Source organism: Triturus cristatus, chromosome 4_1, assembly GCF_964204655.1.
Source record: "Triturus cristatus chromosome 4_1, aTriCri1.1, whole genome shotgun sequence".
Lineage (NCBI taxonomy): Eukaryota > Metazoa > Chordata > Amphibia > Caudata > Salamandridae > Triturus > Triturus cristatus.
In genome coordinates this window covers 970,416,520-970,440,998 of record NC_140585.1, presented here as the reverse complement: position 1 = coordinate 970,440,998, position 24,479 = coordinate 970,416,520, and positions in this window count along the sequence as shown.

Sequence of the window (24,479 nt, the reverse complement as noted above, 5' to 3'; positions counted from 1 at the left end):
ACTTGATATATTGAAACATTGCTATGTCACCAGCTTACATTAAACCTCTGTACATCACAAATACATTTCTAATTTGTATTGGAAATTCTTTACATCAAATTGCACAGCAGCCTGCGTGTGTACAGTTCCCTTAGAGTACTATGGTTATGAATATTGCACACATTATAGAGACAGCTTAGTTATCTGTTGTTGTGTCATAACAGCCTGTGCAGTGGCCACAAACTTGATATTAGTTCTCGGACCTCACAATAAGTAATTGGGATTTCTCTTCAAATTTCTTTTGAAGAGACGAAGACCTTTCCTGTTTCTCACATATATCAGCAAAGATTGGCAAAAGAAAATATTAGTTTATACTCTGTTAGGGATATCTCTTAACAGCACTTTTACAAATAGAGTTCATTTCCAAAAACAATTATGGGGCGTATTATGGGGCGTATTATCAAGAAACGGCGTTAAAATTATCGCCGTTTTAGCCATGGAGAATTCCCATAGAAGCCCATGTTCTGGTGTCAACATGGGCTTCTGTGGGAATTCTCGGCGGCATATTATCAAGCCCATTATCACCGCTTTAGCAGCAGTTCTCTGCCGCTAAAGCGGCGATAATTTTAACGCCATACTTGATAATATGCCCCGAAATTCCTAAGAATAATTCTCTGCATTTAGTTCTGACTTCAGCATCTTTCAAAAACATTAAAAATCCCCACAGGTCTCAATGAGTTCTGGCAAAAATGTCCTTGCTCCAGCAGTAATATATCTTGATTACCTAGCTAGGATGCTCTGTACCAGAAAGAACACTGGGGCATATTAGCAAGGGCAGTATCCCCGCTTTAGCGGCACTTCTTGCCGCTAAAGCGGTGATATTTTTATCGCCCTATTAGCAAGCTGTCGCTAACAGCTGTTAGCGACAGCTTACAGGTGATAGCGCCCGTTTTTGTACCGCTTTGCATGTCAGCGATATTTATCGCTAATGACATGCAATGAAGGCGTTCCCAACTTGAAAGCGACTGAAAGCAGTCGCAAACACACCTTCCGCCTATTACCAAGGCCCGCGAAGCGATGAAAATACACACGCTAACCGCGTTTATCGCTTGGATTTTACACCTGGTAGAAACCTGACTTACCCATTATAGTCAAAGGGAGGTGGATTCTACGGTTAAGTCCTCACCTGCCTATTAGCAAGACTTCCATTAGCGATGGGATTTTTATCGCTGGATATCTCACGTTATTGTTGGAATTCACCTCTATCGCTGGATTTAATATCACCTTTGAGATAAATGTTGATGATAACGGGTTATCTCTGCGATAAAATCCAGCCATTAACGGCGATAAAAAAAACAGCGCTAGGCGCGCTTTGCGATAATTATCGCAAGTCCTTGCTAATATGCTCCTTAGACTTGCTAACTTAAAAATGGTCACTGTCATTTGTAAATATAGGGAGAAATCTGTGACTTAACCTAATGGGAAATAAAATTTGTCGTGCAGTGTGCCGTTGAAGATGCAACGTCCCTCTATAAGCGACACCAACACTCCACACTCACTGCAAGCTTTTAGTTTCTCTGAATACATGAACAAACTGCGGTTTCAGAGTATTTCACTCATGTGCCTGCCGAGTGAGAAAAGGAAAATGCAGGCAACGGGTCATGACAGTAGGCACCTTGAGCCATGAACTTAAGTAGAAAGTCTGTCAAATCAGGACAAGTTTACTTGATCATTGATCCCATGCTGTGCTAAACAAATGGGCAGGATACCCCTTGCTACACTAGGACCATATTACACATACGGCGCACTTTTTTGGTTTGCGCCTTGGCACAACTTTAAATAGGTGGGCTGTATGCAAACAGGGAAAGTATGCCCTATTACAGTGAATACGCTGCACCCACGGCAGCCGTGAACTAGTGCTGCTCCAGGGAAAGTGCATTCAAATGAAATATTGAGCAACTGCTTCAAAGTTGTGACGTGCGACCCGCCTGCACTTTAAAGAAGGATTAGAGATGCCTTTGCAGGCAGTTACAGTGAGTGACTGAGCCCGCCTGCAAGGGGATGTTTCGTCCCCCTCCACATGGCTACCATCAGGGTGCGCACTAAATGTGCACCACCTTCATGTGGCACACTTTCTGTACGCCTCCTGAAAGCTTCTTTGACTTTGCGCCCACTTCCATAATATGGCGTGGGCGTATGTGGGGCCACGTCCCCATGCAAATGAGGAAACACCTTCTTAAGATAGACCTGGCGCTACAGGCGCAACAGGGTTATCTGTATTACAGAAGGGGCTGAAAAAGTGTCTGCAGCCCCTTCTGTAATTGAAAAATGCCATGGGGTGCACAAAGCGGGAGCACATACTCATTGCACCCTTGGGACACCTGCTGTGATACTTCCTCAGGTATAAGTTCACATTGCTGTAAAAGCATTGAAGAAATTGTTAATGAATGTAGAGACACCAGGGCACTGTCAGGAACAAACAGATGTGAGTTGGTGTGCCTTTTCCTCAGTTGTCCACTCAATGCTAGAAGAGAACATAGGAGGACATTGCAGACCTTGAGGTGCAACTAAGGTAAAGAGGAGTGATCCAACAGCAGAGGGAGTCCAGAAATAGTCAGGTCCTTGATGGGATTCGGCAATTGGAAGAAGGCTTTAGAGAGAAAAAAAAGCCACTTAGCAGAGGAACAATTCAGGAGTCAACAGAAGTTAGAGAAAGGACTAGTGCAGTGTAGAAAATGCAAAGAACTAGACACTAGAGTGATGGTGGCTGTAGGTCACAGTCCTGACTGACTGCTTTATATAGTCAGCATTCCAGTGGATGGAAGTCAGTGCAGGTTGGGGTAGGCGGTGAACACTGATCTCCTGCGCTTGCATTTTGGGCCTTAAGATGGTGTTTCAACATCAGTGCTGCCATAGGTAATGCAGCCCCAGCCTCTGAACTAGCACATGACTCGAATACCACAGTGCTCTTGGTCCTAACATGATCCCCATGCCTCAGCCACAGACCAAGCCCTGTTGCATATTCACCAGCCCTGTCTTCCAGCATCTCTGTTGAGCTATCAATGCCCGCTGCCATGCCAAGGCAATTAAAGATGTGGTCAAGGTAAGGAGTCTGTGTTGGCTGCAACTTTGGCCCTTTTAAACAGTGGTGTAACACAAAATGATGGCCCCCTGCAGAATGTGACGAGGGGCCCATGTGTCACCCATATCTCACAGATATACATTGGCCTTGGCCTCAATGGGGGCCCTTGGTAGAGTTGGAGGCCCTCCTTCACAGAAGTGGCTGCAGGGGCCTGCATTACACCCCACTTTTAAATCCAGATAAAGTTTCAGAAGAAGGTCCAGTAGTGTAAGGCAGTGATAAAAACCTAACACTTCATAATCCAAAGCAAACAACTAAAGCACTCGACCAAATGTGTTAGGGTGATGCATTAGACATATATTCTGTTATAAGTTTCAGGGATTCGGCTAAGTACTGTTTTAAAGTGCAGTGCAGAAAACAAGTATGTCTTTAAATCAGTGATAAAAAGTCAAGGATATGTGTTTTCAGCTTGCTAAGCTGTAGCAGTAATACTTCACTAACATCAGATAGAAACGGCTTGTTTGAATAACTTATGAACGCGAAATAACTCACAATACATTTTGTTGTTTGACGTGACATGCTGACACATAAAAAATATTTATTTTAAAAATATTATTTGGCGCCGATCTTTTTAGCAAGAGATGTGTATTATGCATTACACTGAACCTTATATTGTAGAAATACTGAAACTGAAAACCCACAGATCTCACAGAAAAGTTAAAAATCTAATTTTTCAAAAGTATCATTACAACATCGGTCACCCCGTTCTGTGACATCCCGTCATGATCGTCCCAAAAAGATATGACATACAATTTATGAATTTAGAAAATTCTTGGTAAAGTCTAAACACATAACTTTGTTTGAATCCTGAACTAAGATTTCCGTTTAGAGAGGGTGTTAGCTGTAGATGTGCCGGAGTGGCCCACGCAGGTAAGAGCAGTGGGCGGTGAGGCCGGGTTGGGGGGGGGGGGGGGGGGATTTGATAGACGACCACGAGAGAAAATTAAATAAATAATTAATTTCGCTGTCTGTCAAAATACCTCCCCACCACTCTTACCTGCCTAGATGTGTGTTTCTCTGCTGCCCTGGATGGACTTCAGGCTGTGGGAGATGGTGATCCCTAGAGACGTCTATCAGTTTTTACATTTACCACTCCGAAATAGCCTGAACATAGAAGTAGCCAGAAAAGTAACATACCCCCACCACACTCCAAACAGCAGTGCGAGAGCATTTGAGGTGAGCTGGCCTGGCACTCATTTGGTTGTTTTCCCATATATATTCAGAAAACGGTGAGTCCAATTGATGAAGGAGCGGGAATTCGCAAAAAGAAACCCGCTTGTATTGAGTACCCGTAATACGTATTAATTTCAAATAGTAAATAGTATTAACATGCAATTACACACCACACGAGGGAATTTATTTTTGCAATATGCATAAAGTTAATCCTATCAATACGTAAATAGCCAAAGGTGTAAAATAGTGTGTGTAGAACGTATTATGAATGTTTTGCATGGCACATTGCATGTATATGTAGTAAGAAACATGACGTGTTGCTTTTTCATAATAATTAATGCCGCTTTCCTGCTTTTGCTATGCGAGGTTAACTGTTAACATGGGCTAGAGACAAGGTGGGTGGTTAACAGTGAAAATGTCATTACCACATTATTAATAAATGTCTGCTTTCTGTTCTTTTAGTAAATGAACGAGTCTCCATTTTGCGTTAAGTTAGCCGAACTGTAATGAATGAAACTTGCAGCGCGTACAAACCACATGACAGAGTGGCTGGAATGCTGAACAAGCTGAAAGAGCATGGCACGGTGAAGGACATGACGCTTGACGTGCAGCCAACTCCAGTGACTCTGTGTGAAAACCCACAAAATGTTAAATGTATAAACATTTGTCCTTAACTTGATACTTTAACCTCATGAGAGAACAGGTATGTATACTGAATATGTGGGAAAGGAAGAGTAACAATGGGGTAGTCAAAGAAGTATGACTTAATGATAGGGTGACCATCCGCCCCTCATTTTAACGAATCCTGTATCTAGAATGGGTGACTTTAGCAACTGTAGTGGGATGGACACATATGGTAAGGGTATAAAGAATAGGTGATTTAGGGGTGGGGTCTGAATGTGAGGGCAGCAGATGCGGCTGCTGTCTTAGGCGAAGAGAGAAAGAGGTTGTGTTGCTGTTTATCTGGTTGCAGAGAGGCCTAGATGTTCCTGTCCTATCTTTGTCCTGATCTTAGAGTCTTTGAACTCTGCCTCTCTGTCTGGGGGTCCCCTGCCACTACCTAGGCCTGGGTGGTGGTTTTCCTCATTTTTATTCCTTAAGTTGGTATCTTTGAAAACTAGAAGTTATTATCCTTGTACTTTTGTCTCTTCATCTTTCCTTCCGAATTTAGAATTGATTAATGCACGTCTGATGTCTCTTCATCTATCCCCTCTATGCAACATATGTTTCTTGAGATTGATTATTTGCTAGCTTTGTTTTAGAGTGTACTTTCTCTCATGAGGTATTTTCCAAGATTTTTGCATTAGAGATAGATAAATAAATAAATTGCAAACAAAGAGACTGTGATTATTTTTGTCTGTTCATTATTATGAGTAACTGTTACCTTCAATGTTTCAACTAACTGGTCCATCGACCAAGAAAATGAGAATTTGAACAAAGGGTTTATTGTGTTAAATATGAACTGTCAAAATTTTGAGCTGCTAAGTATGAATTGGTATTGAATCCGCAAACTTGACACCAGCGCAACAGGGACCTTGGGTGAATGTGTATGGACCAAAGCAAATGAAATAATTGAGTTTTCGTCCCTGTCCAAATAATTGGGTCTGCGCTGGATCAGTAGCATACCCCCACCACACTCCGAACAGCACTGCGAGAGCATTTGAGGTGAACTGGCCTGGCACTCATTTTGTTGTTTTTCCATATAAATTCAGAAAACGGTGGGTCCAAATGCAACCTTTCATGCCTCAATTCTCAATGAATTTGGTAACCTATGCTTTTCTCCATCCATCCATCCTTCCAACCATCCATTCCTTCTCTACCCATCCATCCAACCTTCTCTCTACCTTTTTCCCAAACCTTAATCCCTTCTTTTGTTTCATGCTCACTTGTTTCATTTGCTCCCGGAATCACAATGCTATCATGTTATTCTCTTGCAGTTGTACATGTTACCTGTTTGAAGACCAGTGACTCTGGCCATAGTCAGAGGAGAAATACACAACATGTTACAGTTTTTAGTTTCACACGCTTCTCAGTAGCACCCACCTCAGCCCAAACTGCTAAAGTGTAGGGTTCATGTTGCAGCCTCTGACTGGGTGAAACCAGAGACGTTTTAATGCATGGGCAAAGCTTTCTCTAGCCCAGGACCCCAGCCTTTCAGGGGGCCCCCTGATAGAGCCAGCTTGTCGTACTTTAGAATTTGGGACCGCGTAGGAGGCAGGGCCCTACCCCTGTCTATCCTAGTGTTAGTGAACCGCGAATGGTTAATGCAGTATGAACAAGTGCTTTTTGTAACGTTTTAGCTATGAATGCACTGTGTATACGCTATTTCACATCACTACGTGGGTTCCATTTTGTATCGGTGGCCATCTTATGGTTGCCCTCACATAGGCTATATAGCATGAAGCGAATACGGGCCTTTTAGAGCACATGTGCCTTTCTTTGACTCTTCTGTGACCTGGGCAGCTTGGCTCCGCTGCCCCAGGTCAAACTGGTCTCACGAGTTCCCCGTCCTCTGGCCACCTGTGATTAGCATCAGGGCTTGACACACCATAAAGTCTTTTCATCCTACACGAGCCTCCAGCTAATCTCTTTCGCACCTGGCTGTTCCTGCTTTATGGCTTGTTTCCCAAACAGGAGATGCTCATGTTTATTGGGGCCTATCGATATCTGATGTGGGATCTGAACCTTGCTGTGTAAATAATTGCGGGCTGGCTTAACTGGAATGTGGGATGGTCATCATGACTCTGCCTTTTCGTTTGAAATGTATACATGTAATAGCCATATCGTAAACTAAGGAATGTATGCCTGAGGCAGGATATTCTGTATTTAAGAAGAAGCCCGTTTCTGTGATTTTCAGCAGTCTCCTGAGAACATACACGCTGTTGTACTTCTAGGACGCCTGTAATTGGTCTGCAGCCAATAAACTGATCTTTGACTTCACCCAGAAGACTCTGTGTTTCTGTAGGTCTGAAACAGGAAGAACCCCGAAGTCATAGGGTGTGTTCCCCTGCACCGCTGGGCTTAAAATACCCAGTACTTCAGTTGGCGCCCAACGTGGGGCTCGATTTCAGTGGTACCGGTCCAGGCCAGAGGTTCGTGAGGAGCTTCGTGTGGAAATTCTGGAGGAAGGCCGCCACTTCATCGACCCCTGCATGTCGACGTGGTCCGAAAGTCTTTTCTGCGAGGTTCTCCGCGTCCCGACGGCTACGAAGGACTGCTGCCCTGATTAATCGCCCTGTTTTGGACCCTTGACGATTTTGGTAGAGCGAAACAATCGAGAGAGTCTTCTGGTGACGCCATTGATCATCGATATTCAGTTAAGTATAAGTGGAGCGTCTCCCAATTTGTTTGGTATCCTTCGGGATAAATTTGGTTTATTTGGAGTTTGCAAACCCCAAAGCCAGAGAACTCGTGTATTCACGAGACTATCGTAATCGATAATCCTTTGAAGTTTGGAACTAGACTAGTGAGCGAAGATGCCTGGTGCTAGTGTATTTGGTAATTGGTTTTGTTTGAGTTGTGGAAGGGATTTCCAGTTGGAGGATTCATGTCCGGTTCCTCCAATTGGAACTCCAACTTATGAGCTTTATGTAAAACATGGCGTGGGCCCCATTCCATATAATGAAATATGGATCCGATACACCAGAAAGGACGGTGTTTTAAAATGGCCCCAAAATGGCAGTTTCGATACAGATATCTTAGATAATTTGGAAGTAAAATTGTTTAAAAAGAAAGCCCGGCCGGCGATGTTTGATTCTTTCCGCCTATGGCGAAAGGAAGCCAAACAGAAGGAAATTAAGCTAGCGAAAAGGAATAAGAGAGAGAGAGGTATGTCAGTGATGCAAGCAGCTGTGCAATTTAAAGATAATGAGGAGGAACAAATGAATGAGCAATTGCACAGACAGCGCAAACTAGGGATTGATAAATGTTACCCTGTTTTGTCACCCCTTGTGCAGGATGAGACAAAAGAGAAAGAGAAAGATTCCCTAATGTCCCATTTGTTAAGTTCGCCACCCCCATATGCGCAAAATGCCACCGCACCTCCACAGCTTGTGAATGCGCAGCCTCCAGTAAATATGCCACAAGCCTTCCCGCAGCCGCCAGCTCCTCTTCAGCTGGCTCCTATCTCTGCAGTGCAGCCCTCTCAAGGGCCGCCAGTTTTGCTACCTGTTACCCCTGCGCTTTCTGTGACTTTGCCTAGCATGTCAGTGGTTTCCCCTGGCGCTCCTTCTTGCACTACCCCGGTACCTGTATCTGAATCCGTTTTTCTTCCCTCTGTCTATCCCCCCGTTTTCGCCTCAACTTCTCCTTCAGCGTGACAACGACTAGCTAATGTAGTTACTAGTTTAATGACGCCTCTCTTTGGGTCGTCTGGTGCGACCCCTGAGTTGCAGCGTAAGCAATTGCGCAGTCAATTGCCTGGCCCTGAAGAAAAAGAAGTATTGAATAATATGGCGCGTAGGTGGATTGTTTTTCCCGCACACTATGACGTGGAGTCAGTTGTTAATGTTTTTCATCAATGGGATGCCCCGAAACAGAGGTATGTCTTTGATAAGATGTGTGAATTCCTCTGTGAGGAATTGGAGGATAATGGTGCAAACCCAAACCCACAGGAATTGTGTTGAGTGCGATTTGATTTCGAAAAAGGTACAATTGTGGGCCCCAATGTAGATAAAGCAGTTGCGATTTTACTGTCCCTCAGAAATGGTGATTGCCAGCAATCATTGTTCGAACAGGAACTCAATGTGGGGAAAAAGGTAAAAGCGCGCCAATATCCGATGCGTGAGGTTCCCCCGGTTTGGAGACCTGCTGATCCAAATGCTAATCCACCAGTCTTAGCACATTTTCAACGTGTTTGGGTGCATGTCCCATGGAAGCGATCTGAGGTGTTAGCGCTTAAGCAGACATTGCCTGACCCCGGTAAAAACCCTACCGGTTATTATAAGGAGTTATCACAAACTGCAGAATCATGTGTAATGAATTTGGCTGACATAGATATGTTGTTTGGGAATGTTGTTCCACAGCCTTTATGCGGATCCATTCGTAATGTAGATCACGCTGCAGAATTGGGTAACACATGGGCTAATATCATTGCTGCAGATGCTGGCCAAGTTGGTGGCGCGAAACCTGATCCTTTAGTAGCAGAACTCCCTGGTCGAATTATTACTTACATGAAAACTATAATGCCTGCGATGCGCGTACATTGGGATAAACTATCCGCATGTAAGCAGAAGAAAGATGAGACAGTGTCCGATTTCTTCACCAGGTTTGAAGAAACGTTTATCGACCACAGTGGTCAAGACATGAGCACTGAAGGTGGCCAACGGTTATTTGTTGATAAGTTTGTGCAGAATCTACTTCCTGAGCTATGTAAGAAATTAAAAGATTCAGAAAGTTCTTGGGCTGTTTCCTCTTCAGCGCAAATACTGGCTACTGCACAGTATTATGAAAACAGAGATAAAGACGAAAAAGATAGAACAGATAAGAAAACGAAAGAACTGAAGACGAAGGTCCTTTTACAGCAGGCTTACCCACCACGTGGAGGACAGAGTAATTTTAGGCAAACACAAGGTATCTATCAGCAGCCCCAACAGTTTCAGAGTAATCAGCAAATGAACGGGTATTATCAACCACGAATCCCTGTAGGTCCCAACCAATGTTCATATTGCAAAGAGGAAGGTCATTTTAAATATAGTTGCCCTAAATTAATGCAGCGTAACAGTAATGCGTATGGCGCAAGAGGTAGAGGTGGTCAACAAGCTCCTAGAGGCAGGGGGCGTGGAAATATTTCCCAGAACGCGCGTCCTCTTCCGCCTCAAAATACCATAAATAGCTTTGATCAGCAAGCCAATGCGACTGGTAATACAGCTCAGTACTACAATAATGATTATTATGCAGAAGACGACAATATAGAAGATAATGATTACTAGGACAGCCGTAGACAGAGAGAGGGAGTTGTTTCAGTGCCAGTGGATCAGAGCGGACCCTATGTTAAAGTAACTACAGCAAATGTAACGGAGCCCTTTCTGCTGGATACTGGTGCTGCAAAGAGTTCAATCATGCATTCAAAACTCCCTGGCGCGCCTTTGTCTGGCGAAATGAATGTCTCAGTAGGTTTTTCTGGCGCCCCAGTTAGGAACCCGATTTCTAGTCCTATGTCACTTTCTGTTGGACCTTGTGAGCTAAAAGCACCCCTCATTCTAACAACAGGTTGTGGTGAAAATCTGCTAGGATTAGATTTGCTAAAAAGATTACATGCAACGCTATATTGTTCTCCCTCAGGAGTACAACTTACATTAGGTAAGAAAGTGATTTCCCCAATGTATTTGTCTAAAAATTCAATGCCACCTGAATTGTCATCCCTTCCGGATGTCCTTTGGGCTACTGGTCCCAATGATGTGGGTCTTTTGGAAATACCGCCATATGTGGTCACTTTAAAAGCCAATGTCAGATTGCCACGTATTCCCCAGTACAAGATCTCCAATGAAGGTCAGAAAGCATTGTTAGCGATTGTCGGTGATTTGATTAAAAAGGGTGTAATTGAAGAGACAAGAGGCAACGTTTGCAGTAGTCCTGTTTTACCTGTCTTAAAATGAACGGACCCTTCACAGCCACCTGTTTACAGATTTGTGATTGATCTTAGAGAGGTTAATAAGATTGTTGTACCACAGTTTCCAGTTGTCCCTGATATAACTGCCTTGTTAACCATGATTCCAGCCTCGGCTGCATGGTTCTCAGTGATCGATCTGAAGAACGCCTTCTTTAGCATCCCAATTGCAGAAGAGAGCAGAGACATTTTTGGCTTCAGTTTAGGAGGTCGCAGCTTCCGCTTTAAACGCGCTCCCCAGGGCTACTGTGAAAGTCCATCAATATACAGTCAGGCTTTAAAAGCGCAGCTTGATGCACTGGTTTTACCTAGTGGCGCTATCCTCATTCAGTATGTTGACGATTTACTAATCGCCGCGGATACTGAAAAGATTTGCAAAGAAGCTACCTTGTCATTGTTGCGTCATTTGTCTACCTTTCATCACAAAGTGTCTCTCTCAAAGCTGCAATATTGTCGACAAGAAGTGACCTACTTAGGTCATCTCTTATCGAAGGAGGGAAGGAGACTGACCCCAGAACGAATTCAAGCCATTGCACAGTTGAGTGTGCCAAGAACACAGAGAGAAGTGCGTGCTTTCTTGGGAATTACTTCATACTGTAGGCATTGGATTCCCAATTTTTCCTTGTTGGCAAAACCTTTGTTAGCATTAACATGCAAAGACACACCGAATCCTATTCCATGGTCTGAAGAGTGTCAGAAAAGTTTTTGGGAATTGCGTAATGCATTGTGTTCAGCTCCTGTGTTAGGTACCCCTGACTACAGCAAGCCTTTTACATTGTATGTTCATGAGAAAGATGGTTGCGCATTGTCAGTGTTAACACAGCCTTTTGGCGACAGACCGCGTCCATGCGCGTATTTTTCGTCAACCTTGGACCCGGTAGCGAGGGCATTGCCAAGCTGTCTGAGAGCCACAGCCGCCGCAGCTATGTCTATTCGACAGTCTGCTGGCCTAGTGATGGATAACACGTTGACTGTTATGGTTCCACATGCTGTGGACACATTGTTAAACAGGACCAAGACACAACACTTAACTAGTGCGCGATTATCTGGTTATGAGCTGACACTGTTAGCAAATCACATACACATAAAGAGATGCAACACATTGAATCCAGCTACACTATTACCAATCCCAGCAGACCTAGATGAGATTGAGCAACATGATTGTCTGTTCAGAACAGAAGAAGAGACGAAAGGGAGAGTAGATCTCAAAGATACTCCCCTGACTGAGTGTGATGGTACTTTATGGGTGGATGGTTCGTGTTTCAAGCTCCCGAATGGTGATACGACTGCTGCATATGCTATCACGACTTTGCACACGATTGTGGAAACTGCACGTGTGCCACAAAATTCGGCTCAAGCAGCAGAATTAATTGCCCTTACAAGAGCATGCGTGTTGTCTGAAGGAATGAAAGTGAACATATATACGGATAGCCAGTACGCCTTTGGCGTGGCTCATAGTTTTGGGCGATTATGGAAGGAACGTGGGTTCCTGACTTCGCATGGAGCTAAGATTCAGAATGGCAAGTTGGTGAATGACCTCCTTGAGTCGCTGACCCTACCGTTGCAAGTTGCGATTATGAAATGCAGTGCGCACAGGAAAATCACTGATGATGTTGGTTGTGGTAATGCGTTTGCTGATGAAGTCGCGAAAGAAACAGCAAAAGATGTAAAGACTCGAATGTATGTTGCAGGCCCTGCCAGATGGGTTGGTGATGTTGGAATGTGTGAAAACACAATAGAGAGTGTAAAGTCCCTTCAAGCTGAAGCCACAGAGAAAGAGTTGATTAAGTGGAGAGAAAGTATGGGTAAGTTGGATGAGAATGGTTGTTGGATTGATTTGTCAGAACATAGGCGATGGTTGTTACCTGATGCATATGTGCTTCCAGTGGTTACTATGGCACATGGAAGGGCACATATCAGTACGAAAGGAATTTGTAAGTTGTTGGCTCCAGTATGGCAGAATGCTGGAATTCCTAAGTGTGCAGAGAATGTGGTCAAGAATTGTATGGTATGCTTGAAGTACAACCCGGGTAGGGGAACCCCAACTCCAGCTGGTCATTTTGCGCCTCCATCATATCCATTTGAAGTTTTGCAGTTGGATTTTATCCACATGGAAAGATGCAACAACCTGAAATACGTATTGGTGGTTGTTTGCGCTTTCTCAAAATGGATAGAGGCCTATCCTCTAAAAGATAACACTGCTCTGTCCACAGCCAAAGCCCTTGTGAAGGAATTTTTCCCTAGGTTTGGAATGCCAAGAATGGTGTGGAGTGATAATGGGAGTGAGTTTGTGGGTCAAGTGATGAAGAATGTGTGTGAGGGACTAGGTATTAGGCAGAAGTTTCACGCTGCAAATCACCCCCAATCAGCTGGATTAGTAGAGCGCTACAATGGCGCTCTAAAACTCAAACTGGCCAAAATCCAAGCGAGCTCAGGTCTTAAATGGCCTGACGCTCTACCTCTAGCACTCCTGTCCACCAGAATGACCGTGCATTCACGAGTGGGACTTAGTCCTTACGAGGTTGTTTTTGGCCGCCCGGCCAATGTATGGGGTGTGCCAAGACCGACGAAATTCAGTGAAATCGAGCATCCAGTACTGTTTGATTACTTGCACGAATTGACAGCTAAACTGCGTGTTTTACACCAACAGGTGCATGATACTCTCCCCCCGGCTTCTGAAGCTCCTGGACACCCTATCGAACCTGGCACGTGGGTGCTCATCAAAAACTTCCAGCGGAAAACCAACGATGAGCCCCGCTGGATTGGCCCTCATCTCGTGCTACTGTCTACAAGATCAGCTGTTCGAGTAAAGGGGAAAAGGAACTGGATCCACGGCGCCCACGTGAAGAGGATCCCTCTGCCTCTGCCGTATGACCAGTGGGTCCAGGAGGGTATCGCTGACTCTGAAACAGACACTGTACCTCATTTTGTGCCGTTCAGTGATGCACGCATAAAAGGCACAACTTCAGCGCAGGAAAGTGACGATATTTTGCAAGAAGCTGTGCCACCGTCAATTCAATTGGACACTACAGAGCCTGAACTTTTGTTCCAAGATCAAACAGTACCTGGCCGTTCTCGTTACAATCTAAGACCAAGGCCTATGGACAAATAAATATTTTTTTCCTTTCACCTTTCTATTTTTTGATAACCAGAGCTCTCCCATCTGAAGGACTTTCTTGATTTTTGTTTTTCGAACCACCATCCGGGTTCAGCCGCAGGGTCGCGGTGCCAAGACTTTGGGGTACAGGCCGAAGACGTTAGGTCGACGGTTCTGGTTGGTCTAGGGCATTCCCTGGACTGACAGGCGTACTCCTTAGCAGAAGATACTCACCCGCCGCGAGCGGCACGATTAGAGGATGGAGTTTTTCAAGATGGAGAGACTCGCTGAGGAAATGAACTTTAAAGCAAGAATATGTAAAATAATGAAGCGCAAACGTTTTGTGTTTTTATGCCTGTTTGTATTATGTAGTACGGTAGTGTTTACTGTAGGATTTGTATTCTTCTCCTCTCAAGAGCCCATTGCACCCACTGTACAGCCTATACCTCCTCCTACTATCTCCTCACACTCTTTTCACCCTCTGCCTGAACATGAACAAGCCAGACGATCAGAGTTTGTGAATAACTCGTTTATTCAGCTCCTGCACCAGCACCAACTAGTCATGAATACAACAAATTGTTGGGTGTGTGGTTTAATGCCACATACCATTAACAAGGGTATTCCCTATCTAGTGCTGCCGTATAGTTACAATGGATCGTCATGGGCATTCCAGACCATGTTTCTCTATGCACTAGATGCGTACTCCCCGCGACAACCGCGTTCCATCAGACCTAGCACCAATAATAAAGCTTTAATGAAAGGAGTTGCCGATATGAGTAGAGATATCGATGCATACTCATCCATTCCCAAAGAAGAGTTGAGAGCTTATGTAGGGTGGAACGCGACGGGGTATAGTATTAGTCTAAGTGAAAGACAGCGGAAAATTTCATCCCCAATCTGGGTCGTACCCCACATAGGTCGGTTCTGTTTGCAAGGTAATGGTCAGAATCCTAGAGCTCAACTGGGGAGAAATGACTGTACTGAAACGTACACTTTTCCGTCACAGTTTTCCCCTGCGTTTTTGGCTGCCAAGGGTACATATTTTATCTGCAATGACCGAGCATATACATGGTTGCCCCCTGACTTCTCGGGCACATGTTATATTGCAAATCTGCTACCGCCAACATTTACTGCCGCCTCTGACTATCACAAGACCAGAGTTGTGAGAGGCGTGATTAGTAAGGAGGATACTGCCGGTCAGGAAGCGGGAGATTTCTTTTTGGGTTTCCTGCCGTTTTGGGGACCTATGGTTAATAGTAGGAACCTGAGACAGCTGACTCGTGTGGTTGAATCCACTGTTAATGTTACGGCTGGTGCCCTTGGTAATTTGACAGCTGAGCTCCAAGCGGATCGCCTCATGACTTTGCAGAACCGAATGGTTCTAGACGTCATACTTGCAGACCGCGGTGGGGTATGTAAGGTTATCCAATCCAGTTGTTGCATTTTCATACCAGACAACGCTCCAACAGTTTATCAAGCTATCTCCAAACTGCATAAAATATCTGAGTCCATACACGTGGATAAAGGAGATTGGTCACTGGTGGGGTGGTTCTGGGAACTGATATCTGCCTGGCGTTGGAAAGTTCTGATGGTCATTGGAATGGTCTTAGCCATCCTTTTCCTGTTCTGTCTGTGCATACAGTGTGCTCCTGTGATATGTGGCCTCTGTGCTACATTATGTGTAAGGAAACCTGTATCGAGGGACGAGCTAAGTAATAGGATGATGCTACAGCAACATCTCCATGACTTCGTGAATATTGACCTAGACTCGGATTGAAGTGAGTATAGTTATTGCCTATGTAAGGGCAAAAGGAGGGTCTGTCGTACTTTAGAATTTGGGACCGCGTAGGAGGCAGGGCCCTACCCCTGTCTATCCCAGTGTTAGTGAACCGCGAATGGTTAATGCAGTATGAACAAGTGCTTTTTGTAACGTTTTAGCTATGAATGCACTGTGTATACGCTATTTCACATCACTACGTGGGTTCCATTTTGTATCGGTGGCCATCTTATGGTTGCCCTCACATAGGCTATATAGCATGAAGCGAATACGGGCCTTTTAGAGCACATGTGCCTTTCTTTGACTCTTCTGTGACCTGGGCAGCTTGGCTCCGCTGCCCCAGGTCAAACTGGTCTCACGAGTTCCCCGTCCTCTGGCCACCTGTGATTAGCATCAGGGCTTGACACACCATAAAGTCTTTTCATCCTACACGAGCCTCCAGCTAATCTCTTTCGCACCTGACTGTTCCTGCTTTATGGCTTGTTTCCCAAACAGGAGATGCTCATGTTTATTGGGGCCTATCGATATCTGATGTGGGATCTGAACCTTGCTGTGTAAATAATTGCGGGCTGGCTTAACTGGAATGTGGGATGGTCATCATGACTCTGCCTTTTCGTTTGAAATGTATACATGTAATAGCCATATCGTAAACTAAGGAATGTATGCCTGAGGCAGGATATTCTGTATTTAAGAAGAAGCCCGTTTCTGTGATTTTCAGCAGTCTCCTGAGAACATACACGCTGTTGTACTTCTAGGACGCCTGTAATTAGTCTGCAGCCAATAAACTGAACTTTGACTTCACCCAGAAGACTCTGTGTTTCTGTAGGTCTGAAACAGGAAGAACCCCGAAGTCATAGGGTGTGTTCCCCTGCACCGCTGGGCTTAAAATACCCAGTACTTCAAGCTCTGTTCTGCAGAGAGTTTTGTCCTGATGACCTTGAATAGTTGCTAAACATATTAGGGGATATTCACAAGGAGCTATCGCCGAGTTAACAGTACAGCCAAAGGTGCGATAAATTGATCGCCCCATTCACAAGCTGGTGTTAACAGCCCACAGCACCAGTTTACCTGCGATAGCACCCGCAAAAAACATCGCCACAGAAGACCCCCGCAACTATCGCTAATAAGATGCAGAGTAGGCGTTCCCGTGCTCAAAGCCGCGGCAACACCACTCCACAACATTCACAGCGACCAGACTGAACTGCGATAAGAACACAAAACAGGCGATAAGGCACGTTAGCAGCAGGAAAATAACACCTGCTCTGACCTGGCGCTAAGTCGGACCACAGTCTGCACCACAAAAGGAAGACCAGCCCACAGCCACAACTGAAGATCAACAGATGCACCCGGGTAACTGAACATGCAGCCCGGTGGGCCGAAAGGGAAACAACACCCACCGCAACCACCCCCAGGACCCGCCCTCCCCGGCACCCCCGATCAAAGACATGCCACATCAGCTACACCTAATCACGTACAAAATTATCCGCATGATGTCGCAGAATCACAACTGGTGACATGCATGTGTCGTCACAAAATTGAGCATCACACATTTATTTTCGAAGCAACAAATCAAACTTTATTAAAATGAACATTGAAACGAAATGAAGACACCTTGCGGCTTCCCTCGGGCCAATCCGTAGGTCACAGCCTGCAAGACAAAGATCATGATGAGAAGGTGTGTCCTGAGCACATCAAAGGACAGAGAGAGAGAGCAAAGGAGAGAGAGGAAGAGAGGGAAAGAGAGAGAAAGAAAAAGAAGAGAGGGGGAGAGAGAGAGGAAGAGAGGGAGAGATAGAGAGAGAAGAAGAAGAGAGGGGGAGACAGAGAGAGAGGAAGAAAGGGGGAGAGAGAGAGAGCGCCGTCCCTGCGCACCCAGGCCACACTGCTCACCTGCTGCCACCGGTGTGTTTCCAACCACTTGCCGGCATGTAGTGCAGTCCATTAGGTCACACATCTGAGACAGACCCATCATCTGAAACAGAGTCCAGATACATGTTTGGCACAGTACACACAATTGCATAAGACAAATCACCTGCCCACCCATGCACACCCAGACAGAGGTACCCCAGCCACTCCCGCCACCCATCTGAGCATGCCCGCCCATGCACACCCAGGCCGCACTGCTCACCTGCTGCCACCGGTGTGTTTCCAACCACTTGCCGGCATGTAGTGCAGTCCATTAGGTCACACATCTGAGACAGACCCGTCATCTGAAACAGAGTCCAGATACATGTTTGGCACAGTACACACAATTGCACACGACAAATCGCCTGCCCGCCCATGCACACCCAGACAGAGGCACCCCAGCCCCTCCTGCCGCCCATCAGAGCATGCCCACCCATGCACACCCAGGCCGCACTGCTCACGTTCCACCACCGGCGTGCAGACAGGAGGTCCCACCACATGCTGCTGCAGGTCACAAGCCCGGTGCCCGTGGACATGGCACACTCTACACCATGCCGCCCCGCTCCGCAGGCCACCAGGTCTCACGTTTGGTGCTGGGTCTTGATTATTCCATGGCAGAGGACATACCAGGGCACCCGGGCTCATCGCAGGCTGCACACCTGCTTAGCCCAATAGGTGCCACCAACTCTGTGATCCCGGAAGTGATGCCATGTGGCGGTAGGCCCCTCGCTACCCGCTGGCTCTGGCCTACACTGTGGTCCAGCAGGGCACACAAAACCTGAGCTGTCTGGACCGCCGTGACGGGGCATCATCGCAGGCTGCACACCCGCTCAGCAGCTTAAGGTGCCACTGACTCAGTGCACCCAAAGTCACTGTCCCGTAGCGGGGTGCCTGTGCCGGACGCAATGCTTCAGGTGCCACTAACCCTGTGCAAGCCCAGTCAGCGCCACGTGGTGGCAGGCCCGTGCCGGCCACAAGGCCTCGGGTGCCACTAACCCTGTGCACAACAACTCATGGGCCCTTTATGATTGAGAACCGTGGAGCATCCGTCATCCAATCACCACCGGCAGAGGGGAATGTGACGTCGTCGGCCCCTTATGTTGGCGGAATCACATGGCCTGTGACGCCTGTGCCGGATGGGTGTGGTGTGCGTGCAAACCTTCCCTCAGGGAGTGGCTGTGACATGCTGACAACTAGACCAGTGACCTCCACACCACCAGCGAGTATGCCTGTGATGGGTAGCAATGAGGGACCCCCTTGAAGCATAAGAGGAGTGGTCTGGCCTGCCATATGCCAGACCAATGCAGGGCTTGCAGCAATGACTCGTGGGATCCGGGCGTGGTTCAGTCCATGTCCGGACATGGAAGTGACTGATGCGTGTGTCCTTGTTGTAGTGTTCACGGGACCCAGTACACAATATGATATGTAGCACCTTCTGACTGGCATCCCACAGGATGAGCATCATTGACGCAAGGGACATCACTGTCCCTACATTCACCCACACATTCATACATGGATGATGAACGGACATAACACAGCAGTGCATCACTGGATGTTTATTGCACATCCAGTGCAGTCCTGCAGCTGGAGCGGTAAAGGGCAATGCCAAGCACACTACACAATATGGGCCCGTGGAGGGCCAGCCAGAGTCCATCCGGGGATGACAAGTACTGCGGAAGAGGTAGGGTACAGTACGCAGTCTGGTAGCCATGTCATTGGTCATCAAACAGGATATGGCAGTCCATGTCGCTGTCCAAGGTGAGTGCATCGGAGTGTATCGGGGGTTAGTGGTAGGTCATGGGGCCATGTCCAGCACCAAGCAGGAACAGGCCAGATGGCGTAAATTAATGCTAGTGCCTCCTGATCACAAACCCACCCACGTCCTCATCCCCGGATGTGTGCTCTGCCCCACCTGTATGTGTTGCAGTTCCGGCTGGGGCACTGTGTGCCACTGACACATCAGGGGCTGGAGGAGGGTTGTCGGCTGCACTGTGGGGCAGTGACACATCAGTTGCCGGAGTGGATACGCCTGCGGCACTGTGGGGCACTGACACACCAGGGGGGGAGATGTGGATGGTTTGGGGTCAGCAGCATTCATCAGCGCCACGCCTTGTGGCAGCAATTCTATGATGATGGTCTGCAGGGCATGGTATATCCCAGCTACATTTCGCTGATGTACTGCGGTGGCTGCCATCCTTTCCGCCTCCATCCGCACCATATCCTCCATGAGGCTCCGCATGTGTACCAGCTCATGGCTGCTATCACTGGAGCCCCTCTGAGCAGACAGGTGTTCTTCTCTCCGCGTCAGGACCCCAGCAATGTCAGTCAGGGCTCGTTGGAGGCCATGGAGCGGGTCTAGACACCCATGGATGGCGTCCAGTTTGGTGGCCATGAGGTCGAACCCCACCCGCACCTGCTCAGCTGTCTCCCTCTGGGCCTCCAGCACACGGCGTTGGAAGGCTGTGTGTTGTTCCTGTGGGTTTTGGGAGACTATTGGGCCGTGGGTGCCTCCTGCTGGGTGGTTTGGGTGGTGGGTGGGGTCTCCTCGATGCAGCTGGTCAGCCCTTATCCTGGAGGTGAGTCGCAGATGATGTCAATGATGTCTAGGAGGGCTTGGGTGTCGATGCTGGGGTTGTCCTCCTCATCATCAGTGAAGAGCAGCTGGGACTGCTCTGGAGGGGGTATTGACGGTGGCCGTGCAATGTGAAGGGGAGATAGTGTATTGCAATGTGTCCTTATGGATGTAGTCGCATGGTACATGTCGACATTCAGACAGCATGGCATTGTACATTGTGACAGTCTGTGGATCTGGGCGATGAACCAGAGTCATTGAGGGTGTGCACTGTGCCCTGCTTGCTTGTGCATGTGTGCCATTGTGGCCATCTCCACCCGTCCCCCCAGTACCTGGTGGTCACTCACCCTGTTGTAGTTGTGTTGTCTCCTGTAGAGCAGTGTCCGGTCTCCCGACTCCAGCCACAGTATCCACACTGATGACTGTCGACACCAGCTCCTCCATGTCATCCAGCTCGAGCTGTGGCGCTGGGCCCCCATCTCCAGTCTGCATTGCTGCCTTCTGGTTGGCTGCGAGTTTCTTCTTGGTCTTCCGCTTGATGTAATTTCCTCGCCTCTTGACTTCATCCATTGTCCTCTTGAGCTCTCTGACGGCATTCACCTTGTCCACAATGTCCCGCCATATTCCAGTTTTTGTACCCAATGACACGTTGGAGGTGCAAACAGTTGTTGATGGGGTTCCATCACCACCTTGACTATGATCCTGTTCGCCTGCGGACTGAACTTCGTCTTCCTCTACTTCTTGTCCTTGCCCTTCCCTGTCCCCGAGGTCCTGGGCTGGTCGTCCTGGGTGCTTGTGGGGTTGCGCTCGTCCTCTGCGCCTGCTCCAGCTGCCTCCATTGTGCTTGGGTGTTGGTCAGTTTGTGTTTGAGTGTTTTTTCTACTTTTATAGTGATTTTTCCTGCCTGCCATATGTGTATAGCAGGCCTGGCGCTGCTTATCGCTGATTTCCTCATCGTGCTTTGGCCCATCACATGTTTTTTCGCGTTGTGGATTGTGTTTTTATCTCCGTCGAGGTGGTTGTATCACGGACATTGGCCGCGGTTTCGGCAGACTATCGCATGGTACCGCCTGGTTGTGAATTCCACGTAGACACTGGGTTATTTTCCCTCGATGGGCTGCGATGTTGAGAGTTGTGTTAAGCTACTCTTGCGGTAGCTATCACACGTTCTTGTGAATATGCCCCATTGTTTTAAATACCGTTTTCTTTTTAATTTATTTTTAATATGGGGGATGGGAGAGTCTATTGCAGACATTTTGCAGAGAAATGTAGTGTTTACGTTTCATGCATTATCCACAAAAAAGTTTATTTGAGATCCAAACCGGACCTCACATATGAGAAATGGGAGGGTGCCACAGAAATTATTTGCAGTAATATAAGGGAGCTGCTGCTGAGTTCCACTATTGAAAACACACAACACTATCCCTGAATATCAAAAGTGTGTTTGTGCCCTGTCAGTGACCTGGCCAAAGAGGGCATAAAAAACCAGAAGTTGGATCATAAATTCAAAACTGCTACGACCAGGGGCCTCCAAAATATGTTTGGCCCAGGGCCCCCAAAATTATTACGATGTCCCGAGGTGAAGCAAAGCTACTTTTCAGTGAATTCATTGAACTTTGCTTTTCTTGGCCACAACTTAATCTTGGTGTTAACGGTTAGTTTTGCATCAAAACTCAAACCCAGATAAGATTAACAGCCAACCAGGGGCCATATTATATGAGTGCCCTGAGAGCGCAACGGGCATGTGTGTGCACTTTCTGCGTCCCCAGTGCACTTTGGTAATACAGAAGGGACCCCAGATGGTGGGTGTGACCCCTTCTGTGATACTGATAGCGCTGGAGCACATTTAGCGCCAGCGCAATCTTGAGAGAGAATTCCCTCATTTTCATGGGGGTGTAAATCTATAATATGGCGGAGGCACAAAGGAAAAGAGATTGCATGAGGAAATCTCTTTGCCTTTGTGCCCACAGCATATTCTGAACTTGGGCACAAAGAGACCATCAGGAAGCGCACTGAAAGTGCACCACAAAAAGATGGCACACTGTCGGTGCTCCCCCTGATGGCAGCCCTCTAGAAGGGACAAAGGTGGTTGCATGGACACCCTAGACATCCCCACCGCAAGTGAGTGCAGTCACTCACTGCACCCGCTTGCACAGTGAAGCTTGGAGCAGCTGATTAAAGAAGGTTGTTCTTTAGGGCAGGGCCAAGTACATGGCTGCTCTGAGGGCAGTGATTGCATTGTACTCTGGCTCAGTGTTCATATTTGCGCCTGACACGCCTGTTTAAAGGTGGGCTGCGGCACAAATATGAACAGTACCCCGATATATAATAGGGGCCCAGGAGTCATACCACAGTGTGCTTGCACATCCAGAATCAGCATTTAAGTCCTGTAAGTATTAAAAACTAGGGAATTAATACCCATCTAACTAGCTTCTGAGTCAAGCCAATCCTGAAAATGTGTTTAAGTGTATCCATTTAATTTCCCACCAACACAATAAATTGAGTGTCCTCTGCTTAGCAGTAACATATAAAACCAAAATATCTAATCAATCCAGCAATGGCAACGGCAGTGATGTTGAATAGTGTAGAGTTGAGGGACCTGATAAGGAAAATATTTAAATTGGACCTGAAAGGATAAATGGACATTTCCTTCACACTGTCAATTAGAAATTAGGGAAATCATCTTCAGGCACAGCGTATCACCATAATCACCAAGAAGATCTGCAGCTGTATGTGGTGAGAAACAGTACCGAAGTGCGTAGAGCGATCCAGTAGCATCGATGAGGCACATCCTTCCTTACACAAGGTGATGCGTTGGCCATCTAACACTGGAGCCAGTACTGAGTCTGCCCGTAGAGAGAGTATCTGCATGGAAATTACACACAAAAAAGAATTGGAGGCTTAAAGCAAACTTGTTTGTATAAACTGAAGGACAAAAAGTTTATGTTTTTTCAAAAAACATTGAACTAATATCAAAAAGTAGATTATTGGACGTGGTGTGTTTAAACACCCTGGCATTATGTTAGTACCAGTGAGTCCAGTGTCAGCGCTATACAGTATTGGCATTTTGGCACTGGGTTGTGCAAAAGAAGGAATGATTTGGGGTTTAGGACCTTTGCTTGTGCTTCATAATTTCCTTTTACATGTATTGTCATTTCATAGACAAAGTGTTAGAAATGGGCTTTCTGGTTGGCTAGGGTATACACATAAGCCTTGCAGAGCCCTCCACTCTAGTCAGGGTAAAGGAGTTATGCACCCAAGATAACCCCTGCTCACCCCCTCGGTAGCTTAGCAGAGCAGACAGGCTTATCCCAGAGGCAATGTGTCAAGCATTTGCGCAACACACACACACACACACTAGTAACACACTTGGCACACCACAAAAAAAGACTCCACACAAGGTTATATATAAAAAATATCCTTTGTATTCATACATAAAACACATTAGACCATAAATCACTCCATAGCATGTAAAGCACATTAGACCACATAACATAAATCACAACGCCACTAGGCGCTTGTCATATAGAAGGCATATGAAAATCACATAAAACGGTAGGTACCTGAATTACTGTGCCATTAGGGACCTGTCATAAGGATGAGTAAGCCATAAAACACATACAGCACTTTGCATCAGCTTAAACCATAAGCACATGAATCACTTTGCATCCGCTTTGACCATAAGCTCTGCGACTAGGCCATTTGTGTAATAATGCATATAAACTACAATGTGCCATACAGCAACTACTAATACTTGCACATGTCATGCTCATAACCTAGATCATAAGTCCCTTTGTAAATAAAAGGAACTTTGTAAAAATGAACTTGGTCAATAACTTTGTAAAACATGAACTTTGTCAATCACTTTGTAAAGCAGGATCCCGTCTGCCAAGAGCCCCCACGGGTCGGTGTCAGGAAGGGGAGGCTTCCAGCGGCAGCCGGGAAACTACCTCTGTCCCCACTGCAAGCAGAGTGTTGCAAAGTGCAGCGGCTTCCTAACAAAGCAGTTGAGCCGGGACCTCGGTCTAAGCTTCCTCCCTGCCCTGCTGACTGGCCCTGAAAGTGGATAGGGCTAACGTCTGACCAGTAAGGCCGGGCAGGCCGCCTACCTCAATCTTTGGCCGCACCCAGCCGGCCCTTGCCGACACTGCCTCTCCGGCCGCATGGAGCGGGAGGCACGATAGCTCTTCTCTGCTGCTGACTGCAGCGCAGCTTGCGAGGTTCCTG